Source organism: Scyliorhinus torazame, chromosome 11 (assembly GCF_047496885.1).
Source record: "Scyliorhinus torazame isolate Kashiwa2021f chromosome 11, sScyTor2.1, whole genome shotgun sequence".
NCBI lineage: Eukaryota > Metazoa > Chordata > Chondrichthyes > Carcharhiniformes > Scyliorhinidae > Scyliorhinus > Scyliorhinus torazame.
Genome location: NC_092717.1, coordinates 198,434,839 through 198,447,227, shown reverse-complemented (window position 1 = coordinate 198,447,227; position 12,389 = coordinate 198,434,839). Strand labels below are relative to the sequence as shown.

The 12,389-nt window shown below is 44.8% G+C and overlaps 1 protein-coding gene across 4 annotated transcripts in view; it reads right to left on the bottom strand.

Annotated features, from left to right (window-relative positions):
- phf20l1 (PHD finger protein 20 like 1) overlaps positions 1-12,389 on the bottom strand; it is a 208,469-nt gene that overhangs the window by 194,266 nt on the left and 1,814 nt on the right. For 3 of the 4 annotated variants that reach the window (XM_072468230.1, XM_072468229.1, XM_072468232.1), the window contains exon 2: positions 9,881-9,969. The exons of the other annotated variant lie outside the window; for it this stretch is intronic. The gene's annotated coding sequence lies outside the window, so the exon portion shown is untranslated. The remainder of the gene's footprint in view (positions 1-9,880; positions 9,970-12,389) is intronic. 4 annotated transcript variants of the gene reach the window in all.

The window sequence follows — 12,389 nt, the reverse complement described above, 5'->3', positions numbered from 1 at the left end:
ATCAAGTCTGCCCAGCTCTCTTAAAGAGTCCTCCACCCAAGCCCACTTCCCCACCCTATTCGTATAATCCTTAAACCTAATCTACACATCCCTGGACACGAAGGGACAATTTAGCATGGTCAATCCACGTAACCTGCACACTTTGGACCGTGGGAGGAAATCGGAGCACCTGGAGAAAGCCCATGCAGACACGGGGAGAAAGTGCAAACTCCACACAGTTTATGATAATCTTTATTGCCACAAGTATGCTTAAATTAACACTGCAATGAAGTTACTGTGAAAAGCCCCGAGTCTTCACATGCCTGCGCCTGTTCGGGTACACAAAAGGGAAAATTCAGAATGTCCAAATTACCAAACAACATGTCTTTCGGGACTTGTGGGAAGAAACTGGAACGCCCAGAGGAAACCCATGCAGACACAGGGAGAACGTGCAGACTCCGCACAGACAATGACCCAAGGCTGCAATTGAACCAAAGTCCCTGGCGCTGTGAGGCAGCAGTGCAAACCACTGTACCGCCTGGCGATTCTAATTTTCCTGAGTACTTCCCTTTCATTTCCTGATTTACAGCTATTTTTGGGATGTTACTGGTGTCTTCTATAGTGAAGACCAATGCAAAATATTGCTTTAATTAATCCGCCATAGCCCTGCTTTCCATTATCAATTCCCCAGATGCCATTTCAATAGGACTAACGTTCATTTTATAACATTTCTTTTTTTAATTTAAATGTCTATAGAAACTCTTACTCTCCATCTTTACATTACTAGCTAGCTTGAACTTTTCTGCCCTTATCAATCTTTTTGTCACTTTTAATGTGCTCTGCATTCTTTCCAATCTTCTGACCGGCGCTCGTCTTTGCACAAATATATAATTTTTCTTTAAGTTTGATACTATCATTATCTTTCGTAGTTATCCACAGATGATGGGCCATTCCCTTGGAATTTTTCTTCCTCATTGGATTGTGTTTATTCTGAATATTCTGAAATATCCCTTTAAACCTACCCCTTAAACATATTTGCCAGTTTACTTTAGCTGCTTCTGCTTTCATACCCTCATAATTACCCTTACTTAAGTTTAAAATACTAGTCTTGGGCACGCTCTTCGCTCCCTCAAATTGAATGTACAATTATAGATCCCATGGGGATGTCACAAAGTCATATTCTGTCAGTGCAGAGCTACTATCCATATTCAGTCACCTACACATCAAAAGCTGGATTCTTATCATGTGCTTTCATTTTTGTAAATAGTTTCTTATGGAACTTTACTGAAAGCCTTCGGAAAGTCCATATAAATAATATCTATAGACACTCATGTTAGTGACTGTTGTGTAGTCCTAGTGTTTTTAGTGTTTCTTCACAAGCAGCCTTGGAGCTGAACTGGGGCGTGACGTCATTTGCACAGGCAAACAGGCAGTCTAATATTACAACCTGTAGTGTTAACATCTTCTAAATAACGCCCTCTGTTTTAGTTGAACCTCCCAGAATTGCAGACTCAATCTTGAGTCCACCACGTAAAGACTGGCGAGGAGGTCGGCTAACAGCATTTGTCAGCACCCAAAAAAATAATAAATTAAAATCGTAGCTACATGAAAGCTGCCGATGTGTCGGGAGAGGGGGCAAACATTAGTTGCAGCCACCAGAACCAAAAAACCCAAAGGAAACAACCTTCGAGAGAAGCCCATCATGCTCTCTGCCCAAAACGAACCAGGGAGCCATGAGTAGCAAGTACCCTGCAACAACAAAATTAGAACTGGGTCTTGCAAAACACAGACGAAAACAGGATGAGCTCGGGTTGTGCCAGGTTTTGGGGAGGAAGCAAGGTAGTGCTAAAAATCCATGACTCATTATGCACACGCAGGTCCTCCCTTTGGAAAAAATGGTGGGGGGTTGTGGCGCCATGGGACCAGTTGATGAGAATACAGAGCAATGGAGCTCATATACAAAACAAATAAAGTGCATGACGATGATATTTAAACTCCTTAGGAGTCTGATACAGCCAGAAAGACCAGGGACAAAAACATACCTAGAAATAGTGCACATTTTGCAGGGCCACCATTCACCAAAACCTTTAGCCATCACAAAACGTTTTAGACTTCATAGTCACAACCAAGAGGAGGGTGAATCGATTACACAGTTTGTAGCTACCCTGAAAAGATGGGGTGAACACCGCAAATTCGGAGATGTGTTAAAACGCTACTATCAGACACAGCCCAAAGATGTGCAGGTTAGGTGGATTGGCCATGCTAAATTGCCCCTTAGTGTCCAAAAAGGTTAGGTGGGGTTACATGGAAAGGGTGGAGGTACACACACACGCGCGCGCGCACACACATACACACGATCAAGTATCAGTCAAACCTTCAGTTGGGGCAAGGCCAATTTTGATGGTATCAGACAGGAACTTTCAGAGGTAGATTGGGGGAGACTGTTGGCAGGCAAAGGGACGGCTGGTAAATGGGAGGCTTTTAAAAATGTGTTAACCAGGGTTCAGGGTAAGCACATTTCCTTTAGAGTGAAGGGAAAGGCTGGTAGAAGTAGGGAACCCTGGATGACTCGAGATATTGAGACTCTGGTCAAAAAGAAGAAGAAGGATATGACGTACATAAACAACTGGGATCAAGTGGATCCCTTGAAGAGTATAGAGATTGTCGAAATAGAGTTAAGAGGGAAATCAGGAGGGCAAAAAGGGGACATGAAATTGCTTTGGCAAATAATGCAAAGGAGAATCCAAAGAGCTTCTACAGATACATAAAGGGAAAAAGAGTAACTAGGGACAGAGTAGGGCCTCTTAAGGATCAACAAGGACATCTATGTGCAGAGCCACAAGAGTTGGGTGAGATCCTGAATGAATATTTCTCATCGGTATTCACGGTGGAGAAAGGCATGGATGTTAGGAAACTAAGGGAAATAAATAGTGATGTCTTGAGAAGTGTGCATATTACAGAGGAGGAGGTGCTGGAAGTCTTAAAGCGCATAAAGGTAGATAAATCCCCGGGACCTGATGAAATGTATCCCAGGATGTTGTGAGAGGCTAGGGAGGAAATTGCGGGTCCCCTAATATTTGAATCATCGGCAGCCACAGGTGAGGTGCCTGAAGATTGGAGAGTAGCGAATGTTGTGCCCTTGTTTAAGAAGGGCAGCAGGGAAAAGCCTGGGAACTACAGACCGGTGAGCCTAACGTCTGTAGTAGGTAAGTTGCTAGAAGGTATTCTGAGAGACAGGACCTACAAGCATTTAGAGAGGCAAGGACTGATTCGGGGCAGTCAGCATGGCTTTGTGCGTGGAAAATCATGTCTCACAAATTTGATTGAGTTTTTTGAGGGGGTGACCAAGAAGCTAGATGAGGGCAGTGCAGTAGACGTTGTCTACATGGACTTTAGCAAAGCCTTTGACAAGGTACCGCATGGTAGGTTGTTGCAGAAGGTTAAAGCTCACGGGATCCAGGGTGAGGTTGCCAATTGGATTCAAAATTGGCTGGACGACAGAAGACAGAGGGTGGTTGTAGAGGGTTGTTTTTCAAACTGGAGACCTGTGACCAGTGGTGTGCCTCAGGGATCGGTGCTGGGTCCACTGTTATTTGTGATTTATATTAATGATTTGGATGAGAATTTAGGAGGCATGGTTAGTAAGTTTGCAGATGACACCAAGATTGGTGGCACAGAGGATAGTGAAGGTTATCTAGGATTGCAACGGGATCTTGATCAATTAGGCCAGTGGGCCGACGAATGGCAGATGGAGTTTAATTTAGATAAATGTGAGGTGATGCATTTTGGCAGATCGAATCAGGCCAGGACCTATTCAGTTAATGGTATGGCGTTGGGGAGAGTTATAGAACAAAGAGATCTAGGAGTACAGGTTCATAGCTCCTTGAAGGTGGAGTCGCAGGTGGACAGGGTGGTGAAGGCGGCATTCGGCATGCTTGATTTCATTGGTCAGAACATTGAATACAGGAGTTGGGACGTCTTGTTGAAGTTGTACAATACATTGGTACGGCCACACTTGGAATACGGTGTGCAGCTCTGGTCACCCTATTATAGAAAGGATATTATTAAACTAGAAAGAGTGCAGAAAAGATTTACTAGGATGTTACCGGGACTTGATGGTTTGAGTTATAAGGAGAGGCTGGATAGACTGGGACTTTTTCCCCTGGAGCATAGGAGGCTTAGGGGTGATCTTAGAGGTCTATAAAATAATGAGGGGCATAGATAAGATAGATAGTCAACATCTTTTCCCAAAGGTAGGGGAGTCTAAAACTAGAGGGCATAGGTTTAAGGTGAGAGGGGAGAGATTCAGAAGGGCCCAGAGGGGCAATTTCTTCACTCAGAGGGTAGTGAGTGTCTGGAATGTGCTGCCAGAGGTAATAGTAGAGGCGGGTACAATTGTGTCTTTTAAAAAGCATTTAGATAGTTACATGGGTAAGATGGGTATAGAGGGTTATGGGCCAAGTGCGGGCAACTGGGACTAGCTTAATGGTAAAAACTGGGCGGCATGGACTGGTTGGGCCGAAGGGCCTGTTTCCATGCTGTAAACTTCTATGATTCTATGTGAGTGCAGATGGATTTTCCCAATGTCAATAAGCAGTTTGCATGGAAACATTTTCTATTCGAGCAAACAGATTACACTCCTGTAACCACAAGAAAGGTGAAGAAGCGTACCAGAAGTGATCCAGTACAGTCAGTGATTATGGATATGGTGCATCGAGACAAGTCTTCAGCAACACACCCAGAGATAAAGCCATATTCCACCTGAAGACGCGGGTTATTTGTACAGACTGGTTGTCTCCACCAGTATTAAGAAAACTAAACCAATTACATGAAGGCCGTGGTATTGTACGGTTGAAGGAGATAGTCAGGAACTATTTTGCGTGGCCGCAGCTAGATGCTGACATCAAGAAAGTGGGAATATATTTGACTTGTGCAAAGGGTGGAACCTGTCACCATTAACCCCACTGCCGCCATGGGAAAGGGCGGAAGAAGTCTGACAACGGGTACATGTTGATTATGCCCAAACATTTGAAGGGGGCATGTTTCTCATTCTAGTTGATGCTCACTCAAAATGGCCTGAAGTTGTCTTCATGAAGTCAAAGTCATCGGAGAGAGATTGGGTGAAATCTTCGGCAGTTTTGGTTACCCTGAACAATTGGTGAACGATAATGGACCGCAGTTCATATCTCAAGAGTTCATAAACTACTTGAAGGAGAACGGAATTCAAGACACCCAGTTCGATCCTGATCACTGCCACAAATGGGCTGGCAGAATGTTTTGTACAGACGATGAAACATTTGTTATAGGTGGCCAGAGAACAAGATTCATTGCCTAAACGTTTGAGTCAATTCCTGCTCACATATAGGAATACTGCACACTCAACAACCCAAGTTTCTCTGGCATTGCTAATGGTTAAACATTAACGAAGCACAGCATTCGATTTGCTGAAACCATCCAAGTCAAAATAAATTGTTGAGAAAAAGCAGCAGGATTAGGTTATACAGCCGGAGAACAAGGCAAAACGTCATGTTTTCTGCCTGGATCAAAAGGTTCTTGCAAGAAATTATACCACATATGAAAAGTGGATTCCTGCCACCACCTGAGCACTAATGGGACCGGTCCCCTACACCGTATAAACCCGAGACAATGTAATATGGAGGCCCAACCAGTTTCCATCAACTGCCACCCTCTTCTGCTTGGCTGAACTTGTTCTCTCATTGAACAGTTTTTCTTTTAATTCATCTCACTTGCTCCAAATAAAGGGTGTTTGCTTTGGGTACATGTATGGACCCTAGCTAGATCCTATTTTCTGAAATATGTGGAACAACTTGCTCCAAATCTACTTGGGGCCCTATCCCTCAACTCTTCCAGTACATTGTTGAGTCTCGCCTTGAATTGTAAAAACTCTTCAACTACACCCTTGTTTCAATTTTGCATGGTCCATCTCAAACTCTTCTTTGCCTCAACTTCCCAGTCTCTGTTTCAGCTATCAATTAATATTCATTACAAGTCCACTAACTTCCACAGTTACCTCAACTACATTTCCACACACCCTACACCCCGTACTGACTCAATTCCATTCTCCCAGTTCCTCAACCCCATTGCATTGTTCCGATCATGCAATCGTCCACAACAGTGATTGAGATGTCTTCTTTTTTTTCCTCAATTGAGGTTTCTCTCCCATAGAGGTTAATAGGGTCCTTGACCATGTTTACCAAATTTGCCACAATACTGCTCTCACCCCCCCGCCCCAGAACCATGACAGGAATACCACCACACCGACCCCATCCCCCACTGTCCTCACTTTCCACCCCATCAGTTTCCATATTCAACAGATCATTTTCTGTCATTTCCCCCACCTCCACCAAACTAATCTTCCACGCCCACCCCATTCAGCATTCTGGAAAGACTGTGGGGTAGGTGATGGTGTAGTGATAATGGAAAAAGGAACGGAATAATAATAATAATAGCTTATTCTCACAAGTAGGCTTCAATGAAGTTACTGTGAAAAGCCCCTAGTCGCCACATTCCGGCGCCTGTTCGGGGAGGCCGGTATGGGAATTGAACCCGCGCTGCTGGCATTGTTCTGCATTACAAGCCAGCTGTTTAGCCCACTGTGATGTTAAGTTTGCAGATGATAACAGAGCTATGTAGAGGGACAGGTAGTATTGAGAAAGCAAGGATGCTGCAGAAGAACTTGGACAGGCTAGGAGAATGGGCAAAGAAGTGTCAGATGGAATACAATGTGGAAAAGTTGTGAGGTTATGCACTTTGGAAGGAGGAATGGAGGCATTTTGTAAATGGGGAAATGCTTAGGAAATCAGAAGCACAAAGGGACTTGGGAGTCCTTGATCAAGATTCTCTTCAGGTTAACATGCAGGTTCAGTCGGCAAATACAATGTTAGCATTCATGTCAAGAGGGCTAGAATACAAGAGCAGGAATATACTTGTGAGGCTGCATACGGCTCTGCTCAGACTCAATTTGGAGTATTGTGTGCAGTTTTGGTCCCCATATCTAAGAGGAAAGGGTCCAGAGGAGGTTCACAAGAATGATCCCTGGAACGAAGAGCTTGTCGTATGAGGAACGGTTGAGGACTCTGGGTCTGTACTCTTTGGAGTTTAGAAAGAGGGGGGGGGGGGGGGGGGAAAGAGAGAGAGAGAGAGAGAGAGAGAGAGAGAGAGAGAGAGAGAGAAGAGCGGGGTCTTATTGAAACTTACCCCAGGATACTGCGTGGCCTGGATAGGATGGACATGGAGAGGACGTTTCCACTTGAAGGAAAAACAAGAACCAGAGGACACAATCTCAGACTACAGGAACAATCCTTTAAAACAAAGATGAGGAGGAATCTCTTCAGCCAGAGGGTGGCAAATCTATGGAACTCTTTGCTGCAGAAGGCTGTGGAGGCCAAATCAGAGTGTCTTTGAGACAGAGATAGTTAGGTTCTTGATTAATAAGGGGATCAGGATTATGGGGAGAAGGCAGGAGAATGGGGATGAGAAAAATATCAGCCATGATCAAATGGCAGAGTAGACTCGATGGGCCGAGTGGCCTAATTATGCTCCGATGTCATCTGGTCTTATGGTCTAATGACATTGGAAGGAGACCCTGGCCCTGGGAACACAATTTCAATTGTCACCATGGCAACTGGTGGAATTTAAATTCAATTAATAAAATCTGGAACTGAAAACTAATCTCAGTAATGGTGACAAGGGTCGGGATTCTCCCCTACCCGGCGGGGCGGGGGATCCCGGTGGGATGGAGTGGCGTGAACCACTCCAGCGTCGGGCCACCCCAAAGGTGCGGAGAATCCGCACCTTTAGGGGCCAAGCCCTCACCTTTAGGGGCTAAGCCCGCGCCGCAGTGGTTGCCGGCCCGCCGGCTGGCGTGGAAGGCCTTTGGCGCCACGCCATCCGGGGCCGAAGGGACTCTGCCGGCCGGCTGAAGTCCGTGCATGCGCGGGAGCGTCAGCGGCTGCTGACGTCATCCCCGCGCATGCGCAGGGGGGTCACCTCCGCGTCGGCGATGGCCGACGCTGGGGGGAAAAGAGTGCCCCCCACAGCACAGGCCCGCCTGCGGATCGGTGGGCCCTGATCTCGGGCCAGGCCACTGTGGGGGCACCCCCCCGGGGCCAGATCGCGCCCCCCCCCCCCCCCGGGGCCAGATCGCGCGGCGGCCCCCCCCCCCCCCCCCCCCCCAGGACCTCGGAGCCTGCTCGCGCCGCCTGGTCCTGCCGGTAAGGGAGGTGGTTTAATTCACGCCGGCGGGACCGGCATTACAGCAGCGGGACTTCGGCCCATTGCGGGCCGGAGAATCGCCGGGGGGGGGGGCCGCCGACCGGCGCGATTTCCGCCCCCGCCGAATCTCCGATGCCGGAGAATTCGGCGACCCCCCCAATCCGGCGATTCTCCGACCCGGCGGGGGGGTCGGAGAATCCCGCCCCATGAAACTATCACCGATCATCACAAAAAACCTAACTGTTTCATCAATCACCTTTAGGGAATGAAATCAGCCTACCTTTCCTGTTCGTGCCGACATGTTATTCCAGATCCACTGCAGTGTGATTGACTCTAATCTACCCTCCAAAATGGCCAAGCAAGCCACTCAGTTCAAGGGCACTTAGGGATGGGCAGCTTTCCAGCTATGCCTCCATTGCATGAAAGAATTGATAATTTCCTCCAATATGCCCTGGTTCATTCCCCAATCAGCCCCAATACACCGTTCCCTTCCCATGAAAACAGATGTAACACCTTCCCTTTGACCTTTCTCTTCACCATCCACGGCCCCAAACACTCCTTCCAGGCAAAGCAGCAATTTGGGTGCACTAACCTTCAATTTAGCCAACTGTATCTGCTGCTCACAATGCAGACTCCTCTATACTGGGAAGGCTAAACACAAATTGAGTGAGGGTGACCACTATGCGGAACACCTATATGCAATCCGTAAGCCTGACCTCGAGCTCCAAGTGGCCTGATATTTTAATTTTCCACCATGCTCTTACGCTGACATCTCAGCCGTTATTCCCGTGAAGCTCAAAGTTATCTTGAGAAACAGCACCTCAAATTTCAATTGAACACCTAAAGACTTCCAGACTTAACACTGAGCTCAGGAACTTTAGACTTGAAATTCTACTCCCCCTATATTGTTCCCTTTTCTTTGTGCGTCTCGGTCCTTTCAGACGCAGCACACGTGCACTTCGCACATCTTGTGTATCCTTGTTTCTTTTCTTGCTCCATCACCATTCTCTTTGCCCTACAAGACTAATTTTTCTATCATTCAATCTCTGCTGCCTTCCACCCTCTCACAGACCTTCCTTTGGTCCTTGTCCCACCCACTCCTTCCTCAAAATCAATTATATCTGTAACTTTTCCCTTTCTGATGAAAGGTCAGAGAGCTGAAACGTTAACTGTTGTGCAAATTTGCAACAGGAACATAGTCTAACTTTTGGTATTTGCTGCCAACATTGCCAAGCAGCAAATTTCAGACACAAGATTACACTGAACAACGGAAATAAAAAGAGATTTTTTTTTTATTGGGGGGCAGAAGAGGCGAATTACTCCATTGTGTTGGTGCTATTTCCAAAAGCAGTCTAAAATTGTCAGGTTCTGCCACCATAACCCAGTATCTTCCACTGTTTCCAAGCAGTGAGCAAAAAGGCAGGAAAAGGCAAAATGAGGGGAGGGAAATTCAGAACGTAAAAACACATCCAAAGCAAAAGCATTGGACGCAGAGTGCAAAGCACTGACAAAGGGAGAAACTGATCAACCGCATCTGTCAGACATACATAGGGAAAATTTTTGGAATGCCAATTGCAGAGCATTTCAAGGCAGAGGAGAGCAAATACTATCACACCAATGGTTCCAGTGCCCTCTGAACTGCTGTTAAGGTGGCCACCGTACTCACCAGTACCTCTATCTTCATTTCTTATTGAACATTTTTTTCCCATCATACATCAATGCAGCAGCGAGAGTTGGTTACATCGAAAGACATCCCTACAAAAGAAAACTCTTTTTTACAACTTAAATTACTGTAGGATATAGTTTCATAATCAACCATGATCAATTTATGAAGTACTAGCAGATTATAAATATTTGTACTTTCCACTGACAGCAAATGCTTGCGGCAGGTTTGAAATTTTAATGTATCTGAACCATGTACACCCCATTTAATTTTGTCCTCTCAACAACGCAAGTCATAAAATGCATAAAAAGAGAGGATATGGGGCTTGTGTCCGAGGGATTTGTGTTACATTGCCGTGTTTTTTGTCTTCATTGAAATTTGATGTTGAAAATTGTTAAAATTATAAATGCCTCAATAAAATATTTTCTAAAAAGAAAAGAGGATATGACAAACTATCAGAGCCACTGGTCCATCCCACCCATGAGCGATGGCATAATGGTCATTTTGCTGGTTAAAGAGCCAGGTTAATGCTCTGGCGACCTCTATTCAAATCCCACTATGGCAGCTGGTGGAATTTAATTCAATTAATTAATAAATCTGGAATTAAAAGCTAGTCTCACTAATGGTGACCATGAAGGGAAGGAACTCTGCAGTCCTTACCTGGTCCGGCCTACATGTGGGTACAGACCCACACAGTGTAGTGGAGTCTTAACTGCCTTCTGAAATGGTCTAGCGAGCCACTAAGTTGTACTAAACCTACACCAGATAGACTGCAGCAGTTCCAGAAGGTAGTTTACACCTTCGAGGGTAACTAGAATGGATAACAAATGCTGGCATTTCCAGCAACACTCAAATTCCATGAAAGAATATAAAGAATTCAAACCCATCAACCCAACTCTTAGCTCACAATCAAGGGACAAAAGGAAGAAAAAAAACATATAGCCAATTCAGGAAAATTTCTGGAAAATTCAAGTTAATCAAGCAAGCTTCAGGAGACAATTAATAATCAGCAATTGACAACTTGCCTAATTCTTATTCCTGTTTCCTTCAACTCTCTTTAAAACATTCTTCAATGCTCACATGATCCCTGCTACAATTGCTAACTTTGGTGGTGTATTCCACAGCCTCTTGGTAAAAATAATTCCTCCTGCTGTGGGTTGCCAATCTTCAGTGTCCCTTTCCTCAATGACTGGAAACACCATGTCGCCAACTAATCTTTCCCATTCCTTAATGATTTGAAACACCTCTAACAAACCACTCCAAGTTCTTTAGAGGAGCTTAAGGAGGTAGGAGATGTTCAAAGAAAAACACAGCCCCAAAAAGCTAATAAAAATGAGTGCAGGCCCTTCCTGCATAACATTTTCTTCATAAGGCAATACCTTCATCATAGAAAGTCACCTCCATAAATAAGGATGCCAAAACTATATGCAATCCTCTAGGTGTGGTCATGCCAAAGCCCTATAAAGTTGTAGCACACAAGGCTTTTCTTCTTTTATACTCCAACTCCTTGCAATAAAGACCAATATTGTATTTGCTTTAATAGCTTACTGTATCTGCATGCTAACACTTTATGTATTGTGTACAATACTTTAGATTTGAGGCAAGTATAGAGGCAGCGAAAGCATGGGCCAAAAGAACAATAAGATCTATGATAAGGTGGAAGGCAGGATAGTTTAAAATTACAAAAGGGATGCATTGAGACAAAAGGGGATTAAAAATGGGTCTAGAGTAGGTGCAAATGGAGAATAGGAGTATCATCGCAAACTGCCGTCTGAGAAAATAGAGCCGAAGGCATTTTTGATAATTGTTAACTCAAGATTGAATATAGAAGACTGCCACGGAAAGGTGAGGTGCAGTTCCTCACAGATATATTGTCTCGTACCTTATTCTAGTGAAGCCCAGGGGACAGAGAGATCAGAGTGGGGCAGAGAATTAAAATGACAGGTGACTGGAATCTCAGGGTCACATCTGCCAAGTGTGTGTATCGCAGCAGTCACCCAAACTACGTTTGATTTTTCCAGTATAGAGCACAGCACATTGTAAGCAGTGAATGCAATATATTAAATTAAAAGAAGTTCTGTTTCATCCACCAGGAGCATTTGGAACGCTTGAAGGTCAGATAGTGCATCTTTTGCAGTTGCATTGGAAGTTGCCATGGGAATATGATTTTATTTTAAAACAAAGTGCATCATCCATATTTACTGAATTACTCAAACATGGGCGAGGAACTTGATCAGGATGTTACTACTGTTTAACGGATTGACAAGTCACTGCCTAGACTCGTATACACAGAATGTACCCGAAATACTCAAAAAGACAGCTGGTAACTGTAGAAATAAATTTTAGCACAAATCACTCCCTTTACGTATGGAAATGATGGCTGTGGGGGAATTAAGAAACTCATCACACAGGACAGGATCTAAGGAACAATCATTCCACTTTCCTACGTCTAGATATTAAAATGAACCCCTTAACTTCACTACATCAATTCCAATGAAAATCTTGTTCTGGC